This window comes from Schistocerca serialis, chromosome 11 (genome assembly GCF_023864345.2).
Source record: "Schistocerca serialis cubense isolate TAMUIC-IGC-003099 chromosome 11, iqSchSeri2.2, whole genome shotgun sequence".
NCBI classification, from domain to species: domain Eukaryota; kingdom Metazoa; phylum Arthropoda; class Insecta; order Orthoptera; family Acrididae; genus Schistocerca; species Schistocerca serialis.
The window spans coordinates 9,700,148-9,724,299 of NC_064648.1; positions in this window are offsets into that span (position 1 = coordinate 9,700,148).

Here is a 24,152-nt window from a genome sequence, read left to right on the forward strand (position 1 = left end):
CTTATTGACGATGAAACACAGAAATTGCATCGGAGTTAAATAGAAAAGGCACAATGCCGACTTAAGTACAAGAAGACTGACTCATCTTACTGTCTATGTTTTGAACCATTACTGTGACACTAGTTATTGATTCCGATGCTTCACTTCAGGTTTACTGTATCCCTTGGCCCTTCTTATTGACGATGAAACACCGAAATTGCATCGGAATTAAATACGAAAGGCACAATGCCGACTTAAGTACAAGAAGACTGACTCTTCTTACTGACTTTGTTTGAACCATTCCTGTGATACCACTTATAGATTCCGATGCTTCCCTTCAGGTTTACTGTATCCCTCTGACCTTCTTATTGACGATGAAACACAGAAATTGCATCGGAATTAAATAGAAAGGCACAATGCCGTTTTAAGTACAAGATGACTGACTCTTCTTACTGTCTATGTTTTGAACCATTCCTGTGACACTAGTTATAGATTCCGATGCTTCGCTTCAGGTGTACTGCATCCCTTGGACCTTCTTATTGACGATGAAACAAAGAAATTGCATCGGAATTAAATGGAAAAGGCACAATGCCGAATTAAGTGCAAGAAGACTGAGTCTTCTTACTGACTATGTTTTGAACCATTATTGTGACACTAGTTATAGATTCCGATGCCTCACTTCAGGTTTACTGTATTCCTTGGACCTTCTTATTGACGATGAAACACAGAAATTGCATCGGAATTAAATACAAAATGCACAATGCCGACTTAAGTACAAGAACACTGACTCGTCCTACTGTCTATGTTTTGAACCATTCCTGTGACACTAGTTATAGATTCCGATGCTTCACTTCAGGTTTACTGTATCCATCTGACCTTCTTATTAACGATGAAACACAGAAATAGCATCGGAATTAAACAGAAAATGCACAATGCCGACTTAAGTACAAGAAGACTGACTCTTCTTACTGTCTATGTTTTGAATCAATCCTGTGACACTAATTATACATTCCGATGCTTCACTTCAGGATTACTGTATCCATCTGACCTTCTTATGGACGATGAATCACAGAAATTGCATCGGAATGAAATACAAAAGGCACAATGCCGACTTAAGTACAAGAAGACTGACTCTTCTTACTGTCTATGATTTGAACCGTTCCTGTGACACAAGTTATAGATTCTGATGTTTCACTTCAGGGGTACTGTATCCCTTGGACCTTCTTATTGACGATGAAACACAGAAATTGCATTGGAATTAAATACAGAAGGCACAATGCCGACTTAAGTACAAGTAGACCGACTCTTCTTACTGTCTATGCTTGAACCATTCCTGTGACACTAGTTATACATTCCGATGCTTCACTTCAGGTTCACTGTATCCCTCTGACCTTCTTATTGACGAAGAAACACAGAAATTGCATCGGAATTAAATAGAAAAGGCACAATGCCGAATTAAGTACAAGAAGACCGACTCTTCTTACTGACTATCTTTTGAACCATTCCTGTGACACTAGTTATAGATTCCGATGATTCACTTCTAATTTACTGTATCCCTCTGACCTTCTTATTGTCGATGAAACACAGTAATTGCATCGGGATTAAATACAAAAGGCACAATGCCGACTTAAGTACAAGAAGACTGACTCCTCTTACTGTCTATATTTTGAACCATTCCTGTGACACTTGTTATTGATTTCGATGCTTCACTTCAGGTTTACTGTATCCCTTGGACCTTCTTATTGACGACGAAACACAGAAATTGCATCGGAATTAAATAGAAAAGGCACAATGCCGACTTAAGTACAAGAAGACTGACTCTTCTTACTGACTATGTTTTGAACCATTCCTGTGACACTAGTTATAGATTCCGATGCCTCACTTCAGATTTACTGTATCCCTTGGACCTTCTTATTGACGTTGAAACAGAGAAATTGCATCGGAATTAAATACAAAATGAACAATGTCGACTTAAGTACAAGAAGACTGACTCGTCCTACTGTCTATGTTTTGAACCATTCCTGTGACACTAGTTATAGATTCCGATGCATCACATCAGGTTTACTGTTTCCATCTGACCTTCTTATTGACGATGAAACACAGAAATAGCATCGGAATTAAACAGAAAAGGCACAAAGCCGACTTAAGTACAAGAAGACTGACTCTTCCTACTGTCTATGTTTTGAATCAATCCTGTGACACTAGTTATACATTCCGATGCTTCACTTCAGGATTACTGTATCCATCTGACCTTCTTATGGACGATGAAACACAGAAATTGCATCGGAATTAAATACAAAAGGCACAATGCCGACTTAAGTACAAGAAGACTGACTCTTCTTTCTGTCTATGATTTGAACCATTCCTGTGACACAAGTTATAGATTCTGATGCTTCACTTCAGGGGTACTGTATCCCTTGGACCTTCTTATTGACGATGAAACACAGAAATTGCATTGGAATTAAATACAGAAGGCACAATGCCGACTTAAGTACAAGTAGACTGAATCTTCCTACTGTCTATGCCTTGAACCATTCCTGTGACACTAGTTATAGATTCCGATGATTCACTTCAAATTTACTGTATCCCTCTGACCTTCTTATTGACGATGAAACACAGTAATTGCATCGGAATTAAATACAAAAGGCACAATGCCGACTTAAGTACAAGAAGACTGACTCCTCTTACTGTCTATGATTTGAACCATTCCTGTGACACTAGTTATTGATTCCGATGCTTCACTTCAGGTTTACTGTATCCCTTGGACCTTCTTATTGACGACGAAACACAGAAATTGCATCGGAATTAAATAGAAAAGGCACAATGCCGACTTAAGTACAAGAAGACTGACTTCTTACTGACTATGTTTTGAGCCATTCCTGTGACACTAGCTATAGATTCCGATGTTTCACTTCAGGTTTACTGTATCCCTTGGACCTTCTTACTGACGATGAAACACCGAAATTGCATCGGAATTGAATACGAAAGGCACAATGCCGACTTAAGTACAAGAAGACTGACTCTTCTTACTGATTTTGTTTGAACCATTCCTGTGACACCACTTATAGATTCCGATGCTTCACTTCAGGTTTACTGTATCCCTCTGACCTTCTTATTGACGATGAAACACAGAAATTGCATCGGAATTAAATAGAAAAGACACAATGCCGACTTAAGTACAAGAAGACTGACTCTTCTTACTGTCTATGTTTTGAACCATTCCTGTGACACTAGTTATATATTCCGATGCTTCACTTGAGGTGTACTGCATCCCTTGGACCTTCTTATTGACGATGAAACACAGAAATTGCATCGGAATTAAATACAAAAGCACAATTCCGACATAAGTACAAGAAGACTGACTCTTCCTACTGTCTATGTTTTGAACCATTCCTGTGACACTAGTTATAGATTCCGATGCTCACTTCAGGTTTACTGTATCCATCTGACCTTCTTATTGGCGATGAAACACAGAAATTGCATCGGAATTAAATAGAAAAGGAACAATGCCGACTTAAGTACGAGAAGACTGACTCTTCCTACTGTCTATGTTTTGAACCATTCCTGTGACACTAGTTATAGATTCCGATGCTTCACTTCAGGTTTATTCTATCCCTCTGACCTTCGTATTGAAGATGAAACACAGAAATTGCATCCGAAATAAATACAAAATGCACAATGCCGACTCAAGTAGAAGAAGACTGACTCTTCCTACTGTCTATGCTTTGAACGATTCCTGTGACACTAGTTATACATTCCGATGCTTCAATTCAGGTTTACTGTATCCCTCTGACCTTATTATTGACGATGAAACACAGAAATTGCATCGGAATTAAATAGAAAAGGCACAATGCCGACTTAAGTACAAGGAGACTGTCTCTTCCTACTCTCTATGTTTTGAACCATTCCTGTGACACTAGTTATAGATTCCGATGATTCACTTCAAATTTACCGTATCCCTCTGACCTTCATATTGACAATGAAACACAGTAATTGCATCAGAATTAAATACAAAAGGCACAATGCCGATTTAAGTACAATATGACTGACTCTTCTTACTGTCTATGTTTTGAACCATTCCTGTGACACTAGTTATAGATTCCGATGCTTCGCTTCAGGTGTACTGCATCCCTTGGACCTTCTTATTGACGATGAAACAAAGAAATTGCATCGGAATTAAATGGAAAAGGCACAATGCCGAATTAAGTGCAAGAAGACTGAGTCTTCTTACTGACTATGTTTTGAACCATTATTGTGACACTAGTTATAGATTCCGATGCCTCACTTCAGGTTTACTGTATCCCTTGGACCTTCTTATTGACGATGAAACACAGAAATTGCATCGGAATTAAATACAAAATGCACAATGCCGACTTAAGTACAAGAACACTGACTCGTCCTACTGTCTATGTTTTGAACCATTCCTGTGACACTAGTTATAGATTCCGATGCTTCACTTCAGGTTTACTGTATCCATCTGACCTTCTTATTAACGATGAAACACAGAAATAGCATCGGAATTAAACAGAAAATGCACAATGCCGACTTAAGTACAAGAAGACTGACTCTTCTTACTGTCTATGTTTTGAATCAATCCTGTGACACTAATTATACATTCCGATGCTTCACTTCAGGATTACTGTATCCATCTGACCTTCTTATGGACGATGAAACACAGAAATTGCATCGGAATTAAATACAAAAGGCACAATGCCGACTTAAGTACAAGAAGACTGACACTTCTTACTGTCTATGATTTGAACCGTTCCTGTGACACAAGTTATAGTTTCTGATGTTTCACTTCAGGGGTACTGTATCCCTTGGACCTTCTTATTGACGATGAAACACAGAAATTGCATTGGAATTAAATACAGAAGGCACAATGCCGACTTAAGTACAAGTAGACTGACTCTTCTTACTGTCTATGCTTGAACCATTCCTGTGACACTAGTTATACATTCCGATGCTTCACTTCAGGTTCACTGTATCCCTCTGACCTTCTTATTGACGAAGAAACACAGAAATTGCATCGGAATTAAATAGAAAAGGCACAATGTCGAATTAAGTACAAGAAGACCGACTCTTCTTACTGACTATCTTTTGAACCATTCCTGTGACACTAGTTATAGATTCCGATGATTCACTTCTAATTTACTGTATCCCTCTGACCTTCTTATTGACGATGAAACACAGTAATTGCATCGGAATTAAATACAAAAGGCACAATGCCGACTTAAGTACAAGAAGACTGACTCCTCTTACTGTCTATATTTTGAACCATTCCTGTGACACTAGTTATTGATTTCGATGCTTCACTTCAGGTTTACTGTATCCCTTGGACCTTCTTATTGACGACGAAACACAGAAATTGCATCGGAATTAAATAGAAAAGGCACAATGCCGACTTAAGTACAAGAAGACTGACTCTTCTTACTGACTATGTTTTGAACCATTCCTGTGACACTAGTTATAGATTCCGATGCCTCACTTCAGATTTACTGTATCCCTTGGACCTTCTTATTGACGATGAAACAGAGAAATTGCATCGGAATTAAATACAAAATGAACAATGTCGACTTAAGTACAAGAAGACTGACTCGTCCTACTGTCTATGTTTTGAACCATTCCTGTGACACTAGTTATAGATTCCGATGCATCACTTCAGGTTTACTGTTTCCATCTGACCTTCTTATTGACGATGAAACACAGAAATAGCATCGGAATTAAACAGAAAAGGCACAAAGCCGACTTAAGTACAAGAAGACTGACTCTTCCCACTGTCTATGTTTTGAATCAATCCTGTGACACTAGTTATACATTCCGATGCTTCACTTCAGGATTACTGTATCCATCTGACCTTCTTATTGACGATGAAACACAGAAATTGCATCGGAATTAAATACAAAAGGCACAATGCCGATTTAAGTACAAGAAGACTTACTCTTCTTACTGCCTATGTTTTGAAACATACCTGTGACACTAGTTATACATTCCGATATTTCACTTCAGGTTTACTGTATACCTCTGACCTTCTTATTGACGATGAAACACAGAAATAGCATCGGAATTAAAAAGAAAAGGCACAAAGCCGACTTAAGTACAAGAAGACTGACTCTTCCTACTGTCTATGTTTTGAATCAATCCTGTGACACTAGTTATACATTCCGATGCTTCACTTCAGGATTACTGTATCCATCTGACCTTCTTATGGACGATGAAACACAGAAATTGCATCGGAATTAAATACAAAAGGCACAATGCCGACTTAAGTACAAGAAGACTGACTCTTCTTTCTGTCTATGATTTGAACCATTCCTGTGACACAAGTTATAGATTCTGATGCTTCCCTTCAGGGGTACTGTATCCCTTGGACCTTCTTATTGACGATGAAACACAGAAATTGCATTGGAATTAAATACAGAAGGCACAATGCCGACTTAAGTACAAGTAGACTGAATCTTCCTACTGTCTATGCCTTGAACCATTCCTGTGACACTAGTTATAGATTCCGATGATTCACTTCAAATTTACTGTATCCCTCTGACCTTCTTATTGATGATGAAACACAGTAATTGCATCGGAATTAAATACAAAAGGCACAATGCCGACTTAAGTACAAGAAGACTGACTCCTCTTACTGTCTATGATTTGAACCATTCCTGTGACACTAGTTATTGATTCCGATGCTTCACTTCAGGTTTACTGTATCCCTTGGACCTTCTTATTGACGACGAAACACAGAAATTGCATCGGAATTAAATTGAAAAGACACAATGCCGACTTAAGTACAAGAAGACTGACTTCTTACTGACTATGTTTTGAGCCATTCCTGTGACACTAGTTATAGATTCCGATGCTTCACTTCAGGTTTACTGTATCCCTTGGACCTTCTTACTGACGATGAAACACCGAAATTGCATCGGAATTGAATACGAAAGGCACAATGCCGACTTAAGTACAAGAAGACTGACTCTTCTTACTGATTTCGTTTGAACCATTCCTGTGACACCACTTATAGATTCCGATGCTTCACTTCAGGTTTACTGTATCCCTCTGACCTTCTTATTGACGATGAAACACAGAAATTGCATCGGAATTAAATAGAAAAGACACAATGCCGACTTAAGTACAAGAAGACTGACTCTTCTTACTGTCTATGTTTTGAACCATTCCTGTGACACTAGTTATATATTCCGATGCTTCACTTGAGGTGTACTGCATCCCTTGGACCTTCTTATTGACGATGAAACACAGAAATTGCATCGGAATCAAATACAAAAGCACAATTCCGACATAAGTACAAGTAGACTGACTCTTCCTACTGTCTATGTTTTGAACCATTCCTGTGACACTAGTTATAGATTCCGATGCTCCACTTCAGGTTTACTGTATCCATCTGACCTTCTTATTGGCGATGAAACACAGAAATTGCATCGGAATTAAATAGAAAAGGAACAATGCCGACTTAAGTACGAGAAGACTGACTCTTCCTACTGTCTATGTTTTGAACCATTCCTGTGACACTAGTTATAGATTCCGATGCTTCACTTCAGGTTTACTCTATCCCTCTGACCTTCGTATTGAAGATGAAACACAGATATTGCATCGGAAATAAATACAAAATGCACAATGCCGACTCAAGTAGAAGAAGACTGACTCTTCCTACTGTCTATGCTTTGAACGATTCCTGTGACACTAGTTATACATTCCGATGCTTCAATTCAGGTTTACTGTATCCCTCTGACCTTATTATTGACGATGAAACACAGAAATTGCATCGGAATTAAATAGAAAAGGCACAATGCCGACTTAAGTACAAGGAGACTGTCTCTTCCTACTCTCTATGTTTTGAACCATTCCTGTGACACTAGTTATAGATTCCGATGATTCACTTCAAATGTACCGTATCCCTCTGACCTTCATATTGACAATGAAACACAGTAATTGCATCAGAATTAAATACAAAAGGCACAATGCCGATTTAAGTACAATATGACTGACTCTTCTTACTGTCTATGTTTTGAACCATTCCTGTGACACTAGTTATAGATTCCGATGCTTCGCTTCAGGTGTACTGCATCCCTTGGACCTTCTTATTGACGATGAAACAAAGAAATTGCATCGGAATTAAATGGAAAAGGCACAATGCCGAATTAAGTGCAAGAAGACTGAGTCTTCTTACTGACTATGTTTTGAACCATTATTGTGACACTAGTTATAGATTCCGATGCCTCACTTCAGGTTTACTGTATCCCTTGGACCTTCTTATTGACGATGAAACACAGAAATTGCATCGGAATTAAATACAAAATGCACAATGCCGACTTAAGTACAAGAACACTGACTCGTCCTACTGTCTATGTTTTGAACCATTCCTGTGACACTAGTTATAGATTCCGATGCTTCACTTCAGGTTTACTGTATCCATCTGACCTTCTTATTAACGATGAAACACAGAAATAGCATCGGAAATAAACAGAAAATGCACAATGCCGACTTAAGTACAAGAAGACTGACTCTTCTTACTGTCTATGTTTTGAATCAATCCTGTGACACTAATTATACATTCCGATGCTTCACTTCAGGATTACTGTATCCATCTGACCTTCTTATGGACGATGAAACACAGAAATTGCATCGGAATTAAATACAAAAGGCACAATGCCGACTTAAGTACAAGAAGACTGACACTTCTTACTGTCTATGATTTGAACCGTTCCTGTGACACAAGTTATAGTTTCTGATGTTTCACTTCAGGGGTACTGTATCCCTTGGACCTTCTTATTGACGATGAAACACAGAAATTGCATTGGAATTAAATACAGAAGGCACAATGCCGACTTAAGTACAAGTAGACTGACTCTTCTTACTGTCTATGCTTGAACCATTCCTGTGACACTAGTTATACATTCCGATGCTTCACTTCAGGTTCACTGTATCGCTCTGACCTTCTTATTGACGAAGAAACACAGAAATTGCATCGGAATTAAATAGAAAAGGCACAATGTCGAATTAAGTACAAGAAGACCGACTCTTCTTACTGACTATCTTTTGAACCATTCCTGTGACACTAGTTATAGATTCCGATGATTCACTTCTAATTTACTGTATCCCTCTGACCTTCTTATTGACGATGAAACACAGTAATTGCATCGGAATTAAATACAAAAGGCACAATGCCGACTTAAGTACAAGAAGACTGACTCCTCTTACTGTCTATATTTTGAACCATTCCTGTGACACTAGTTATTGATTTCGATGCTTCACTTCAGGTTTACTGTATCCCTTGGACCTTCTTATTGACGACGAAACACAGAAATTGCATCGGAATTAAATAGAAAAGGCACAATGCCGACTTAAGTACAAGAAGACTGACTCTTCTTACTGACTATGTTTTGAACCATTCCTGTGACACTAGTTATAGATTCCGATGCCTCACTTCAGATTTACTGTATCCCTTGGACCTTCTTATTGACGATGAAACAGAGAAATTGCATCGGAATTAAATACAAAATGAACAATGTCGACTTAAGTACAAGAAGACTGACTCGTCCTACTGTCTATGTTTTGAACCATTCCTGAGACACTAGTTATAGATTCCGATGCATCACTTCAGGTTTACTGTTTCCATCTGACCTTCTTATTGACGATGAAACACAGAAATAGCATCGGAATTAAACAGAAAAGGCACAAAGCCGACTTAAGTACAAGAAGACTGACTCTTCCTACTGTCTATGTTTTGAATCAATCCTGTGACACTAGTTATACATTCCGATGCTTCTCTTCAGGATTACTGTATCCATCTGACCTTCTTATGGACGATGAAACACAGAAATTGCATCGGAATTAAATACAAAAGGCACAATGCCGACTTAAGTACAAGAAGACTGACTCTTCTTTCTGTCTATGATTTGAACCATTCCTGTGACACAAGTTATAGATTCTGATGCTTCACTTCAGGGATACTGTATCCCTTGGACCTTCTTATTGACGATGAAACACAGAAATTGCATTGGAATTAAATACAGAAGGCACAATGCCGACTTAAGTACAAGTAGACTGAATCTTCCTACTGTCTATGCCTTGAACCATTCCTGTGACACTAGTTATAGATTCCGATGATTCACTTCAAATTTACTGTATCCCTCTGACCTTCTTATTGACGATGAAACACAGTAATTGCATCGGAATTAAATACAAAAGGCACAATGCCGACTTAAGTACAAGAAGACTGACTCCTCTTACTGTCTATGATTTGAACCATTCCTGTGACACTAGTTATTGATTCCGATGCTTCACTTCAGGTTTACTGTATCCCTTGGACCTTCTTATTGACGACGAAACACAGAAAATGCATCGGAATTAAATAGAAAAGGCACAATGCCGACTTAAGTACAAGAAGACTGACTTCTTACTGACTATGTTTGGAACCATTCCTGTGACACTAGTTATAGATTCCGATGCTTCACTTCAGGTTTACTGTATCCCTTGGACCTTCTTACTGACGATGAAACACCGAAATTGCATCGGAATTAAATACGAAAGGCACAATGCCGACTTAAGTACAAGAAGACTGACTCTTCTTACTGATTTTCTTTGAACCATTCCTGTGACACCACTTATAGATTCCGATGCTTCACTTCAGGTTTACTGTATCCCTCTGACCTTCTTATTGACGATGAAACACAGAAATTGCATCGGAATTAAATAGAAAAGACACAATGCCGACTTAAGTACTAGAAGACTGACTCTTCTTACTGTCTATGTTTTGAACCATTCCTGTGACACTAGTTATATATTCCGATGCTTCACTTGAGGTGTACTGCATCCCTTGGACCTTCTTATTGACGATGAAACACAGAAATTGCATCGGAATTAAATACAAAAGCACAATTCCGACATAAGTACAAGAAGACTGACTCTACCTACTGTCTATGTTTTGAACCATTCCTGTGACACTAGTTATAGATTCCGATGCTCCACTTCAGGTTTACTGTATCCATCTGACCTTCTTATTGGCGATGAAACACAGAAATTGCATCGGAATTAAATAGAAAAGGAACAATGCCGACTTAAGTACGAGAAGATTGACTCTTCCTACTGTCTATGTTTTGAACCATTCCTGTGACACTAGTTATAGATTCCGATGCTTCACTTCAGGTTTACTCTATCCCTCTGACCTTCGTATTGAAGATGAAACACAGAAATTGCATCGGAAATAAATACAAATTGCACAATGCCGACTCAAGTAGAAGAAGACTGACTCTTCCTACTGTCTATGCTTTGAACGATTCCTGTGACACTAGTTATACATTCCGATGCTTCAATTCAGGTTTACTGGATCCCTCTGACCTTATTATTGACGATGAAACACAGAAATTGCATCGGAATTAAATAGAAAATTCACAATGCCGACTTAAGTACAAGGAGACTGTCTCTTCCTACTCTCTATGTTTTGAACCATTCCTGTGACACTAGTTATAGATTCCGATGATTCACTTCAAATTTACTGTATCCCTCTGACCTTCTTATTGGCAATGAAACACATAAATTGCATCGGAAATAAATAGAAAATGACATTGCTGACTTAAGTACAAGAAGACTGACTCTTCTTACTGTCTATGTTTTGAACCGATCCTGTGACACTAGTTATAGATTCCGATGCTTCACTTCAGGTTTAATGAATCCCTTGGACCTTCTTATTGGCGATGAAACACAGAAAATGCAACGGAATTAAATAGAAAAGGCACAATGCCAACTTAAGTACAAGAGGACTGACTCTTCCTACTGTCTATGTTTTGTACCATTCCTGAGACACTAGTTACAGATTCCGATGCTTCACTTCAGGTTTACTGTATCCCTCTGACCTTCTTATTGTCGATGAAACACAGAAATTGCATCGGAATTAGATACAAAAAGCACAATGCCGACTTAAGTACAAGAGGACTGAATCTTCTTACTGTCTATGTTTGAAACATTCCTGTGACACTAGTTATAGATACCGATGCTTCACTTCAGGTGTACTGCATCCCTTGGACCTTCTTATTGACGATGAAACACAGAAATTACGTCGGAATGAAATACAAAAGGCACAATGCCGATTAACTACAAGTAGACTAACTCTTCTTACTGTCTATGATTTGAACCAATGCTGTGACACTAGTTATGGATTCTGATGCTTCACTTCAGCTTTACTGTACCCCTTTGGCTTTCTTATTGACGATGAAACACAGAAATTGCATCGGAATTAAATACAAAAGGCACAATGCCGACTTAAGTACAAGATGACTGACTCTTCCTACTGTCTATGTTTTGAACCATTCCTGTGACCTTAGTTATAGATTCCGATGCTTCACTCCAGATTTACTGTATCCCTCTGACCTTCTTATTGACGATGAAACACAGAATTTGCATCGGAAGTAAATAGAAAAGGCACAATGCCGACTTAAGTACAAGAAGAATGACTCTTCCTGCTGTCTATGTTTTGAACTATTCCGGTGACACTAGTTATAGATTCCGATGCTTCACTTCAGGTTTACTGTATCCCTCTGACCTTCTTATTGATGATGAAACACAGAAATTGCATTGGAAATAAATACAAAAGGCACAATGCCGACTTAAGTACCAGAAGACTGACTCTTCCTACTGTCTATGATTTGATCAATTCCTGTGACACTAGTTATACATTCCGATGCTTCACTTCAGGTTTACTGTATCCCTCTGACCTTCTTATTGACGATGAATCACAGAAATTGCATCGGAATTAAATACAAAAGGCACAATGCCGACTTAAGTACAAGAAGACTGACACTTCCTACTCTCAATGTTTTGAACCATTCCTGTGACACTAGTTATAGATACCGATGTTTCAATTCAGGTTTACTGTATCCCTCTGACCTTCTTATTGACGATGAAACAGAAATTGCATCGGAATGAAATACAAACAGGCACAATGGCGACTTAAGTACAAGAAGACTGACTCTGCCTACTGTCTATGTTTTGAACCATTCCTGTGACACTAGTGATAGGTTCCGATCCTTCACTTCAGGTTTACTATTTCCCTTGGACGTTCTTATGGACGACGAAACACAGATATTGCATCGGAATTAAATAGAAAAGGCACAATGCCGATTTAAGTACAAGAAGACCTACTCTTCTTCCTGTCTATGTTTTGAACCATTCCTGTGACACTAGTTATAGATTCCGATGCTTCGCTTCAGGTGTACTGCATCCCTTGGACCTTCTTATTGACGATGAAACACAGAAATTGCATCGGAATTAAATACAAAATGCACAATGTCGACTTAAGTACAAGAAGACTGACTCGTCCTACTGTCTATGTTTTGAACCATTCCTGTGACACTAGTTATAGATTCCGATGCATCACTTCACGTTTACTGTTTCCATCTGACCTTCTTATTGACGTTGAAACACAGAAATAGCATCGGAATTAAACAGAAAAGGCACAAAGCCGACTTAAGTACAAGAAGACTGACTCTTCCTACTGTCTATGTTTTGAATCAATCCTGTGACACTAGTTATACATTCCGATGCTTCACTTCAGGATTACTGTATTCATCTGACCTTCTTATGGACGATGAAACACAGAAATTGCATCGGAATTAAATACAAAAGCACAATGCCGACTTAAGTACAAGAAGACTGACTCTTCTTACTGTCTATGATTTGAACCATTCCTGTGACACAAGTTATAGATTCTGATGCTTCACTTCAGGGGTACTGTATCCCTTGGACCTTCTTATTGACGATGAAACACAGAAATTGCATTGGAATTAAATACAGAAGGCACAATGCCGACTTAAGTACAAGTAGACTGAATCTTCTTACTGTCTATGCCTTGAACCATTCCTGTGACACTAGTTATACATTGCGATGCTTCACTTCAGGATCACTGTATCCCTCTGACCTTCTTATTGACGATGAAACACAGAAATTGCATCGGAATTAAATACAAAAGGCACAATGCCGACTTAAGTACAAGGAGACTGACTCTTCCTACTCTCTATGTTTTGAACCATTCCTGTGACACTAGTTATAGATTCCGATGATTCACTTCAAATTTACTGTATCCCTCTGACCTTCTTATTGACGATGAAACACAGTAATTGCATCGGAATTAAATACAAAAGGCACAATGCCGACTTAAGTACAAGAAGACTGACTCCTCTTACTGTCTATGATTTGAACCATTCCTGTGACACTGGTTATTGATTCCGATGCTTCACTTCAGGTTTACTGTATCCCTTGGACCTTCTTATTGACGACGAAACACAGAAATTGCATCGGAATTAAATAGAAAAGGCACAATGCCGACTTAAGTACAAGAAGACTGACTTCTTACTGACTATGTTTGAACCATTCCTGTGACACTAGTTATAGATTCCGATGCTTCACTTCAGGTTTACTGTATCCCTTGGACCTTCTTACTGACGATGAAACACCGAAATTGCATCGGAATTAAATACGAAAGGCACAATGCCGACTTAAGCACAAGAAGACTGACTCTTCTTACTGATTTTGTTTGAACCATTCCTGTGACACCACTTATAGATTCCGATGCTTCACTTCAGGTTTACTGTATCCCTCTGACCTTCTTATTGACGATGAAACACAGAAATTGCATCGGAATTAAATAGAAAAGACACAATGCCGACTTAAGTACAAGAAGACTGACTCTTCTTACTGTCTATGTTTTGAACCATTCCTGTGACACTAGTTATATATTCCGATGCTTCACTTGAGGTGTACTGCATCCCTTGGACCTTCTTATTGACGATGAAACACAGAATTTGCATCGGAATTAAATACAAAAGCACAATTCCGACTTAAGTACAAGAAGACTGACTCTTCCTACTGTCTATGTTTTGAACCATTCCTGTGACACTAGTTATAGATACCGATGCTCCACTTCAGGTTTACTGTATCCATCTGACCTTCTTATTGACCATGAAACACAGAAATTGCATCGGAATTAAATAGAAAAGGAACAATGCCGACTTAAGTACAAGTAGACTGACTCTTCTTGCTGTCTATGCTTTGAACCATCCCTGTGAAACTAGTTATAGAGTCTGATGCTTAACTTCAGGTTTACTGTATCCCTCTGACCTTCTTATTGGCGATGAAACACAGAAATTGCATCGGAATTAAATAGAAAAGGCACAATGCCGACTTAAGTACAAGAAGACTGACTCTAAATACTGTCTATGTTTTGAACCATTCCTGTCACACTAGTTATAGATTCCGATGCTTCACTTCATGTTTACTGTATCCCTCTGACCTTCTTATTGAAAATGAAACACAGTAATTGCATCAGAATTAAATACAAAAGGCACAATGCCGACTTAAGTACAAGAAGACTGACTTCTTACTGACTATGTTTTGAACCATTCCTGTGACACTAGTTATAGATTCCGATGCTTCACTTCATGATTACTGTATCCCTCTGACCTTCTTATTGACGATGAAACACAGAAATTGCATTGGAATTAAATAGAAAAGGCACAATGCCGACTTAAGTACAAGAAAACTGACTCTAATTACTGTCTATGTTTCGAACCATTCCTGTGACAATAGTTATAGATTCCGTTGCTTCACTTCAGGTTTACTGTATCCCTTGGACCTTCTTATTGACGATGAAACACAGAAATTGGATTGGAATAAAATACAAAAGGCACAATGCCGACTTATGTACAAGAAGACTGACTCATCTTACTGTCTATGTTTTGAACCATTCCTCTGACACTAGTTATAGATTCCGATGCTTCACTTCAGGTTTACTGTATCCCTTGGACCTTCTTATTGACGACGAAACACAGAAATTGCAACGGAATTAAATAGAAAAGGCACAATGCCGACTTAAGTACAAGAAGACTGACTCTTCCTACTGTCTATGTTTTGAAACATTCGTATGACACTAGTTATAGATTCCGAAGCATCACTTCAGATTTACTGTATCCCTTTGACCTTCGTATTGACGATGAAACACAGAAACTGCATCGGAAATAAATACAAAATGCACAATGCCGACTCAAGTAGAAGAAGACTGACTCTTCCTACTGTCTATGTTTTGAACCATTCCTGTGACACTAGTTATAGATTCCGATGCTTCACTTCAGGTTTACTGTATACCTCTGACCTTCTTATTGACAATGAAACACATAAATTGCATCGGAATTAAATAGAAAAAGCACATTGCCGACTTCAGTACAAGAAGACTGACTCTTCTTACTGTCTATGTTTTGAACCGATCCTGTGACACTAGTTATAGATTCCGATGCTTCACTTCAGGTTTAATGAATCCCTTGGACCTTCTTATTGACGATGAAACACAGAAATTGCATCGGAATTAAATGCAAAAGGCACAATTCCGATTCAAGTACAAGAACAATGACTCTACCTACTGTCTATGTTTTGAACCATTCCTGTGACCCCAGTTATAGATTCCGATCCTTCACTTCCAATTTACTGTATCCCTCTGACCTTCTTATTGACGATGAAACACAGAATTTGCATCGGAAGTAAATAGAAAAGGCACAATGCCGACTTAAGTACAAGAAGATTGACTCTTCTTACTGACTATGTTTTGATCCATTCCTGTGACACTAGTTATAGATTCCGATGCTTCACTTCAGGTTTGCTGTATCCCTCTGACCTTCTTATTGACGATGAAACACAGAAATTGCATCGGAATTAAATAGAATGTGCACAATGCTGACTTAAGTACAAGAAGACTGACTCTTCTTACTGATTTTGTTTGAACCATTCCTGTGACACCACTTATAGAGTCCGATGCTTCACTTCAGGTTTACTGTATCCCTTGGACCTTCTTATTGACGACGAAACACAGAAATTGCATCGGAATTAAATAGAAAAGGCACAATGCCGACTTAAGTACAAGAAGACTGACTTCTTACTGACTATGTTTCGAAGCATTCCTGTGACACTAGTTATAGATTCCGATGCACCACTTCAGGTGTTCTGTATCCATCTGACCTTCTTATTGACCATGAAACACAGAAATTGCATCGGAATTAAATACAAAAGGCACAATGCCGACTTAAGTACAAGTAGACTGACTCTTCTCGCTGTCTATGCTTTGAACCATTCCTGTGACACTAGTTATAGAGTCTGATGCTTCACTTCAGGTTTTCTGTATCCCTCTGACCTTCTTATTGGCGATGAAATACAGAAATTGCATCGGAATTAAATAGAAAAGGCACAATGCCGACTTAAGTACAAGAAGACTGACTCTTCCTACTGTCTATGTTTTGAACCATTCCTGTGACACTAGTTATAGATTCCGAAGCTTCACTTCAGGTTTACTGTGTCCCTCTGACCTTCGTATTGAGGATGAAACACAGAAATTGCATCGGAAATAAATACAAAATGCACAATGCCGACTCAAGTAGAAGAAGACTGACTCTTCCTACTGTCTATGCTTTGAACGATTCCTGTGACACTAGTTATACTTTCCGATGCTTCAATTCAGGTTTAATGTATCCCTCTGACTTTATTATTGACGATGAAACACAGAAATTGCATCGGAATTAAATAGAAAAGGCACAATGCCGACTTAAGTACAAGAAGACTGACTCTAAATACTGTCTATGTTTCGAACCATTCCTGTGACAATAGTTATAGATTCCGATGCATCACTTCAGGTTTACTGTATCCCTTGGACCTTCTTATTGACGATGAAACACAGAAATTGGATCGGAATTAAATACAAAAGGCACAATGCCGACTTATGTGCAAGAAGACTGACTCATCTTACTGTCTATGATTTGAACCATTCCTCTGACACTAGTTATAGATTCCGATGCTTCACTTCAGGTTTACTGTATCCCTTGGACCTTCTTATTGACGACGAAACACAGAAATTGCAACGGAATTAAATAGAAAAGGCACAATGCCGACTTAAGTACAAGAAGACTGACTCTTCCTACTGTCTATGTTTTGAACCATTCGTGTGACACTAGTTATAGATTCCGAAGCATCACTTCAGATTTACTGTATCCCTCTGACCTTCGTATTGACGATGAAACACAGAAATTGCATCGGAAATAAATACAAAATGCACAATACCGACTTATGTGCAAGAAGACTGACTCATCTTACTGTCTATGTTTTGAACTATTCCTCTGACACTAGTTATGGATTCCGATGCTTCACATCAGGTTTACTGTATCCCTTGGACCTTCTTATTGACGACGAAACACAGAAATTGCAACGGAATTAAATAGAAAAGGCACAATGCCGACTTAAGTACAAGAAGACTGACTCTTCCTACTGTCTATGTTTTGAACCATTCCTGTGACACTAGTTATAGATTCCGAAGCTTCACTTCTGGTTTACTGTGTCCCTCTGACCTTCGTATTGAAGATGAAACACAGAAATTGCATCGGAAATAAATACAAAATGCACAATGCCGACTCAAGTAGAAGAACACTTACTCTTCCTACTGTCTATGCTTTGAACGATTCCTGTGACACTAGTTATACTTTCCGATGCTTCAATTCAGGTTTACTGTATCCCTCTGACCTTATTATTGACGATGAAACACAGATATTGCATCGGAATTAAATAGAAAAAGCACAATGCCGACTTAAGTACAAGAAGACTGACTCTAAATACTGTCTATGTTTCGAACCATTCCTGTGACAATAGTTATAGATTCCGATGCTTCACTTCAGGTTTACTGTATCCCTTGGACCTTCTTATTGACGATGAAACACAGAAATTGGATCGGAATTAAATACAAAATGCACAATGCCGACTTATGTGCAAGAAGACTGACTCATCTTACTGTCTATGTTTTGAACCATTCCTCTGACACTAGTTATAGATTCCGATGCTTCACATCAGGTTTACTGTATCCCTTGGACCTTCTTATTGACGACGAAACACAGAAATTGCAACGGAATTAAATAGAAAAGGCACAATGCCGACTTAAGTACAAGAAGACTGACTCTTCCTACTGTCTATGTTTTGAACCATTCGTGTGACACTAGTTATAGATTCCGATGCTTCACTTCAGGTTTACTGTATCCCTCTGACCTTCTTATTGACAATGAAACACAGAAATTGCATCCGAATTAAATAGAAAAGGCACAATGCCGACTTAAGTACAAGAAGAGTGACTCTTCCTACTGACTATGATCTGAACCATTCCTGTGACACTAGTTATAGACTCCGATCCTTCCCTTCAGGTTTACTGTATCCCTCTGACCTTCTTATTGATGATGAAACACAGAAATTGCATCGGAATTAAATAGAAAAGGCACAATGCCGATTTAAGTATAAGAAGACTGACTGTTCTTACTGTCTATGATTTGAACCGATCCTGTGACACTAGTGATAGATTCCGATGCTTCACTTCACGTTTAATGTAGCCCTTTGACCTTCTTATTGACGATGAAACACAGAAATTGGATAGGAATTAAATGCAAAGGGCACAATGCCGAATTAAGTGCAAGAAGACTGACTCTTCTTACTGTCTATGTTTTGAACCATTCCTGTGACACTAGTTATACATTCCGATGCTTCACTTCAGGTTTACTGTATCCCTCTGATCATCTTATTGATGATGAAACACAGAAATTGCATCGGAATTAAATAGAAAAGGCACAATGCCGACTTAAGTACAAGAAGACTGACTCTAATTACTGTCTATGTTTCGAACCATTCATGTGACAATAGTTATAGATTCCGATGCTTCACTTCAGGTTTACTGTATCCCTTGGACCTTCTTACTGACGACGAAACACAGAAATTGCATCGGAATGAAATACATAAGGCACAATGCCGACTTATGTACAAGAAGACTGACTCATCTTACTGTCTATGTTTTGAACCATTCCTCTGACACTAGTTATAGATTTCGATGCTTCACTTCAGGTTTACTGTATCCCTTGTACCTTCATTTTGACGACGAAATACAGAAATTGCAACGGAATTAAATAGAAAAAGCACAATGCCGACTTAAGTACAAGAAGACTGACTCTTCCTACTGTCTATGTTTTGAATCATTCGTGTGACACTAGTTATAGATACCGAAGCTTCACTTCAGATTTACTGTATCCCTCTGACCTTCGTATTGACGATGAAACACAGAAATTGCATCGGAAATAAATACGAAATGCACAATGCCGACTCAAGTAGAAGAAGACTGACTCTTCCTACTGTCTATGTTTTGAACCATTCCTGTTACACTAGTTATAGACTCCGATGCTTCACTTCAGGTTTACTGTATCCCTCTGAACTTCTTATTGACGATGAAACACAGAAATTGCATCGGAATTAAATAGAACGTGCACAATGCTGACCTAAGTACAAGAAGACTGACTCTTCTTACTGTTTATGATTTGAACCATTCCTGTGACACTAGTTATAGATTCCGATGCTTCACTTCTGGTGTACTGCATTTCTTGGACCTTCTTATTGACGATTAAACACAGAAATTGCTTCGGAATTAAATACAAAAGGCACAATGCCGATTAACTACAAGTAGACTGACTCTTCTTACTGTCTAAGATTTGAACCAATCCTGTGACACTAGTTATGGATTCTGATGCTTCACTTCAGGTTTACTGTATCCCTATGGCTTTCTTTTTTTTGCGATGAAACACAGAAATTGCATCGGAAATAAATACAAAATGCACAATGCCGACTCAAGTAGAAGAAGACTGACTCTTCCTACTGTCTATGTTTTGAACGATACCTGTGGCACTAGTTATACATTCCGATGCTTCACTTCAGGTTTACTGTATCCCTCTGATCTTCTTATTGACGATGAAACACAGAAATTGCATCGGAATTAAATAGAAATGGGACAACGCCGACTTAAGTACAAGAAGACTGACTCTAATTACTGTCTATGTTTCGAACCATTCCTGTGACAATAGTTATAGATTCCGATGCTTCACTTCAGGTTTACTGTATCCCTTGGACCTTCTTATTGACGACGAAACACAGAAATTGCATCGGAATTAAATACAAAAGGCACAATGCCGACTTATGTACAAGAAGACTGACTCATCTTACTGTCTATGTTTTGAACCATCCCTCTGACACTAGTTATAGATTTCGATGCTTCACTTCAGGTTTACTGTATCCCTTGTACCTTCTTATTGACGACGAAACACAGAAATTGCAACGGAATTAAACAGAAAAGGCACAATACCGACTTAAGTACAAGAAGACTGACTCTTCCTAGTGTCTATGTTTTGAATCATTCGTGTGACACTAGTTATAGATTCCGAAGCTTCACTTCTGATTTACTGTATGCCTCTGACCTTCGTATTGACGATGAAACACAGAAATTGCATCGGAAATAAATACAAAATGCACAATGACGACTCAAGTAGAAGAAGACTGACTCTTCCTACTGTCTATGTTTTGAACCATTCCTGTGACACCAGTTATAGATTCCGATGCTTCACTTCAGGTTTACTGTATCCCTTGGACCTTCTTATTGACGATGAAACACAGAAATTGCATCGGAATTAAATACAAAAGGCACAATGCCGATTAACTACAAGTAGACTGACTCTTCTTACTGTCTATGATTTGAACCAATCCTGTGACACTAGTTATGGATTCTGATGCTTCACTTTAGGTTTACTGTATCCCTATGGCTTTCTTATTGACGATGAAACACAGAAATTGCATCGGAATTAAGTACAAAATGCACAATGCCGACTTAAGTACAAGAAGACTGAATCTTCCTACTGTCTATGTTTTGAACCATTCCTGTGACCCTAGTTATAGATTCCGATGCTTCACTTAAGATTTACTGTATCCCTCTGACCTTCTTATTGACGATGAAACACAGAATTTGCATCGGAATTAAAAACAAAATGCACAATGCCGACTTAAGTACAAGAAGATTGAGTCTTCTTACTGACTATGTTTTGAACCATTCCTGTGACACTAGTCATAGATTCCGATGCTTCACTTCAGGTTTACTGTATCCCTCTGACCTTCTTATCGACAATGAAACACAGAAATTGAATCGGAATTAAATAGAAAAATCACAATGCAGACTTAAGTACAAGAAGACTGACTCTTCTTACTGACTATGAGTTGAACCATTCCTGTGACACTAGTTATAGACTCCGATGCTTCACTTCAGGTTTACTGTATCCCTCTGACCTTCTTATTGATGATGAAACACAGAAATTGCATCGGAATTAAGTAGAAAAGGCACAATGCCGGCTTAAGTACAAGAGGACTGACTCTTCTTATTTTCCATGATTTGAACCGATCCTGTGACACCATTTATAGATTCCGATGCATCACTTCAGGTTTACTGTATCCCTCTGACCTTCTTATTGACGATGAAACACAGAAATTTCATCGGAATTAAATAGAAAAGGCACAATGCCGACTTAAGTGCAAGAAGACTGACTCTTCTTACTGTCTATGTTTTGAACCATTCCTGTGACGCTAGTTATAGATTCCGAAGCTTCTCTTCAGGTGTACTGCATCCCTCTGACCTTCTTATTGACGATGAAACACAGAAATTGCATCGGAATTAAATAGAAAAGGCACAATGCCGACTTAAGTACAAGAAGAATGACTTTTCCTGCTGTCTATGTCTTGAACCATTCCGGTGACACTAGTTATAGATTCCGATGCTTCACTTCAGGTTTACTGTATCCCTCTGACCTTCTTATTGATGATGAAACACAGAAATTGCATCGGAAATAAATACAAAAGGCACAATGCTGAGTTAAGTCCAAGAAGACTGACTCTATCTACTGTCTATGATTTGATCAATTCCTGTGACACTAGTTATACATTCCGATGCTTCACTTCGGGTTTACTGTATCCCTCTGACCTTCTTATTGACGATGAAATACAGAAATTGCTTCGGAATTAAATACAAAAGGCACAATGCCGACTTAAGTACAAGAAGACTGACTCTTCTTACTGATATTGTTTTGAACCATTTCTGTGACACTAGTTATGGATTCCGATGCTTCACTTCAGGTTTACTGTATCCCTTGGACCCTCTTATTGACGATGAAACACAGAAATTGCATCGTAATTAAGTAAAAAGGCACAATGCCGAATTAAGTACAAGAAGACTGACTCTTCTTACTGACTATGTTTTGAACCATTCCTGTTACACTAGTTATAGATTCCGATGCTACACATCAGGTTTACTGTATCCCTCTGACCTTCTTATTGACGATGAAACACAGAAATTGCATCGGAATTAAATACAAAAGGCACAATGCCGACTTAAGTACAAGAAGACTGACTCTTCCTACTCCCTATGTTTTGAACCATTCCTGTGACACTAGTAATAGATACCGATGCTTCACTTCAGGTTTACTGTATCCCTCTGACCTTCTTATTGACGATGAAACACAGAAATTGCATCGGAATGAAATACAAAAGGCACAATGCGACTTAAGTACAAGAAGACTGACTCTTATTACTGTCTAGGGTTTGAACCATTCCTGTGACACTAGTTATAGATTCCGACGCATCACTTCAGGTTTACTGTATCCCTTGGACCCTCTTATTGACGATGAAACACAGAAATTGCATCGGAATTAAATACAAAAGGCACAATGCCGACTTATGTACAAGAAGACTGACTCATCTTACTGTCTATGTTTTGAACCATTCCTGTGACACTAGTCATTGATTCCGATGCTTCACTTCAGGTTTACTGTATCCCTTGGACATTCTTATTGACGACGAAACACAGAAATTGCATCGGAATTAAATAGAAAAGGCTCAATGCCGACTTTAGTACAAGAAGACTGACTCTTCCTACTGTCTATGTTTTGAACCATTCCTGTAACACTAGTTATTGATTCCGATGCTTCACTTCAGGTTTACTGTATCCCTTGGACCTTTTTATTGACGATGAAATGCAGAAATTACGTCGGAATTAAATACAAAAGGCACAATGCCGATTAACTTCAAGTAGACTGACTCTTCTTACTGTCTATGATTTGAGCCAAACCTGTGACACTAGTTATGGTTTCTGATGCTTCACCTCAGGTTTACTGTATACCTATGGCTTTCTTATTGACGATGAAAAACAGAAATTGCATCGGAGTTAAATACAAAAGGCACAATGCCCACTTAAGTACAAGAAGACTGACACTTCCTACTGACTATGTTTTCAACCA